Source organism: Vitis riparia, chromosome 11, assembly GCF_004353265.1.
Source record: "Vitis riparia cultivar Riparia Gloire de Montpellier isolate 1030 chromosome 11, EGFV_Vit.rip_1.0, whole genome shotgun sequence".
NCBI lineage: Eukaryota > Viridiplantae > Streptophyta > Magnoliopsida > Vitales > Vitaceae > Vitis > Vitis riparia.
In genome coordinates this window covers 539127-543393 of record NC_048441.1, presented here as the reverse complement: position 1 = coordinate 543393, position 4267 = coordinate 539127, and the positions used below count along the sequence as shown (strand labels likewise).

Sequence of the window (4267 nt, the reverse complement as noted above, 5' to 3'; positions counted from 1 at the left end):
CAACCAAGTTCTTTCTACATATTATCAGCTCTTGTATTCTAATCATTCTTCTCTGTACACCACAAGAGAACCTATCATCAACCGAGAACAAGAGAGACAGAGAAAAGAGTGAACACAGGTCCAACCACAACCTCTCAACAACTGCTTCCTCCTCTACTGCAGCTCTCGTCTATCCCTGGGAAACGAAACCAAAATCACTTCTAAACCAACCTCTTATGATAGAAAGCCTGCTAAATAGTACTTTAATCACATAGTGATCATAGAAGGACTTGATGGTAGTCTTTTCATACTCTTGTTTCCATGACAAACATGGCCTTTACTATTCTTGGAAACAATCCAGAGAGATCAGGGATTGAACAATTTGGAATGATAATACTTGGAGATGGTGGATTCTTTTGGGTTCTATTCCTGAGAGTGGGCACATTCCCAAGCATGTAAAACATTCCTTCTTTCTTTATATTCTATGGTTGTTCCCCCTCAATTTTCATCTTTGTTGTTTAAGCCCATGGTTCATTGTTGGGCTTCTTTTTGTTAAAATTATTATGCTTTCTTCATCTTTTCTTTCTGAAGTTATTAGCCTTCATTTAATTTGCTTTTGTTGAAAAGTTAGGAATGGGAAGCGCATTAGATACCTTCTGCGGTCAGTCATTTGGAGCAAAACAATATCATATGCTTGGTATACATAAGCAAAGAGCCATGGTTGTGCTTCTATTGGTTAGCATTCCTGTTGCTTTTATTTGGAGCAATACAGGCTATATTCTTGCATCATTGGGACAAGATCCAGAAATATCAGCTGAAGCCGGACTTTATGCTCATTTTATGATACCTAGCATTTTCACTGTTACGCTTCTACAATGTCATATTAGATTCTTACAAGCTTAGAACAATGTAGTTCCCATGATGATTATTAGAGAATTCATTACAATAGATTTTCTTTCTATTTTTAAATTCTTCTAATTAGTTGTAATTTCCTATTTTTGTGTTTTGGGTAGATTATTTTTTATTTTTGTGTTTCAGGTTTGTGTATATATATTCATTCTTAATCAATGAAAAAGTTAAGCCATTGTTTCTCAATAATCCTCTCTCTACTTCAACATGATATCAAAGCCTAATCTTCTTGGGCGTATTTTCTTCCTTTTTTTTTTCCTTCTCCTCAATGGCTTCACTCTCAAGATCCTCACCATCCCCTCCTTACAATCAATCTCTCCAATATCACCAAATTGTCATCCACCAATTATCTCACATGGAGCCTTCAAATTCAATCTCTTCTTGAAGGTTATGATTTTCATCACTTCATTGATGGCGCTCATACTCCACCACCACCCACCATCACCATCACTGGTGTTGCATCCCCAAATCCAACATACACAACCTGGAAGTGTCAGGATCGTCTCATCTTTAGCGCTCTCCTTGGTGCCATCTCCGTTTCACTACAACTACTTATTGCCCACACCACCACTTCCCTTGATGCATGGCAAACCTTAGCCAATACTTATGCCAAACCATCTTGTGGTCATATTAAACAATTGAAGGAACAATTACAGCGATGTACCAAGGGCTCTCTAACTTATTGGACTTACGCCTTTGCCACTGCTATATATCTCATCAACCATATGCCCACACCCACACTACATCTCTCATCTCCTTTTGACAAACTCTTTTAGTCTCCACCCAACTACACTAAACTTCGGGTGTTTAGTTGCTTATGTTATCCATGGTTTTGTCCTTATTCTCAGCATAAACTTGACTCTTGTTCCACTCCTTGTGTTTTTCTTGGTTACTCTTCAACACAAAGTGCCTATATTGTTCATCTTGGTCGTCATCCAATTTCCTTAGTAGATCAACTTGTCGACGCTCTTACTAAACCGCTTCCACAAAGCCACTTCCAAGAATTACAGGTCAGGATTAGCGTCTCCTCCGGAGCTCGATCTTGAGGGGGCATATTAGAGAATTCATTACAATAGATTTTCTTTCTATTTTTAAATTCTTCTAATTAGTTGTAATTTCCTATTTTAGTGTTTTGGGCTAATTCTAGGATTGTTTCCTATTTTTGTGTTTTGGGTAGATTGTTTTCTATTTTTGTGTTTTAGGTTTGTGTATATATATTCATTCTTAATCAATGAAAAAGTTAAGCCATTGTTTCTTAATAATCCTCTCTTTACTTCAACAATGATAACCACAGGATTCACAACTCTACTCCATATCCTCACTTGTTGGATATATACACTTCTTTAAATCGGGGCTTTGAAACAAAGGGGCTGCACTTGCAAATGCCATATTTTATTAGATCAATGTCTTGTTGTTAGCGATTTATGTCAAGATCTCTCCTTCTTGCAAGAAAACTTGGATAGGTTTTTCAAGGGAAGCAATACATGATGTGCCAAAGTTTCTGAGACTAGCTATTCCTTCGGCTGTGATGATATGGTATCTCCAGGTTCACTTCAACAATAAAATTGTTGTGTGTATTTGAAATGTTATATTAAATATTATATATATCTTGTAGTTTCATTTGTCTAGTGTATCTTGAAACAACTTGGAAATCTGGTCATTTGAAATGATGGTACTGTTATTTGGTCTTCTTCCTAATCCAAAGCTTGAGACATCAGCTCTATCAATCAGGTACCATATCCTATACCTGTACCCCTCAAATAAGTTTAAAGCCTTAATAACATATGAAAACTCCTTAAAGATCAATAAAAAAAAGTTACATATTACTAATGGATTATATATTTTAATGTTACAACCTCATATGTTCAGTAATTTACATGATACCCCTTGGATTTAGTGATGCAATAAGGTATGATTTATTTAGTATAATAATTACAGCTCCTGCAAATGCAACATGTTGGTTGAATTATTCTTCTTTTCATTTTCCTCTTCAGTGTAAGAGTTTCCAACGAATTAGGGGCTGGACGACCACAATCAGCACATTTAGCAATATATGTTGTGTTATTCATGGTCACTATAGAAGGCGTTTTGGTAGCCACAATCCTAATCTTAGGGCATAAATTTTGGGGCTATTCTTATAGTAATGAAGAAAAAGTAGTGAAATATGTTGGAGAAATTATGGTGTTGCTTGCAGTATCCCACTTTTGGGATGGTATTGAATCAGTGCTTTCAGGTTTATGACAATTTGTAATATGTACTTATAATCTATCAATTTGATCATTCATGTGATAACTGAAATTTCTATACTAATTTGTTTATGTTAAACCTATATTTATGTGAAAAGATGAAAATTCATCATATATGTATAGCTCAGTGTTAGATATGAAAATTATCTTCCTAATGTATAGTCATACTGTCAGCCCCTTAGCCTCATGACCCAATGTTGGAAGAAAGGGCCTCATGGGTAGGCCTTGCACCTATGGGAGCCTAGACAGAGAGCAATGATGGCCTGGAGGTTTGGTGGTTCAAACCCTAGGAGTTAAAATGAGGAGGTCATATGTGAGCTAGACACGCACCACGGCCGAGCCAGACACACACCACGCTCGTATTGTAAGCGAGCCAGACACGCACTGCGTGCAGACCAAAGGAGCACCGCGCGCGTGCCTGTCATATGTTGACTATGGAGTTGGTGCAGACAAAAGGTGAGGTTTATTTTGGAATATAATTTATAATTATTTAAATATTGTATTACGTCTCCTCAAGCATGTATGATGTCTCCTCCAAACATCTTGAGAATGACCCGTATTGCTCTTTAAGGGGAAGGACTGGGTAACTCAATGGGACACCAAGGGAAGGCCTTGACCACACCATGGCACGACCTTGGGCGTGTCTTGGACACACAGACGACACCCAAGCACGTACACATAGGCTCCATGACATGTGTGGTGTACACACTATGGCCGCAACGGCACAGGGCCTGGTGTGACCTACCTTTTCCTTGTGCTAACACGAAAGCACTTAAGCCTTATGGAGCGAGCCAACTAGAGAAGCCATGGGCGCAATGCCATGGTTCAATGGGGCACTAGACATGCAGTTGACTCGAGCTCATGAGAACTAATGATTACTACTCAAAAACCACACATTTTAAAGAATAATTCTCACGAGTTTCACATCTTTTGAGTAGTAATTATGCCTAAAACACTCAATTAACATGTTTTTGCCCTTGTAAGACTTACTAACAAGTTTTATGAAGTTTTGGAGTCATTTCAAAGTATGATTTTGATAAATTGGTGACAAAAGAGATGAATCAAATTAAAGAAAACAAATAAAGTTGATGATAATTCAAATGCACAATGAAAAAAGTAATGCAATTGGTTTG

The 4267-nt window shown here is 37.4% G+C and overlaps 1 pseudogene; it reads left to right on the top strand.

Moving 5' to 3' along the window:
- Positions 1 to 271: 271 nt before the first annotated feature.
- Positions 272 to 3129, top strand: LOC117925328 (annotated as a pseudogene).
- The last annotated feature ends 1138 nt before the right edge of the window (positions 3130 to 4267 follow it).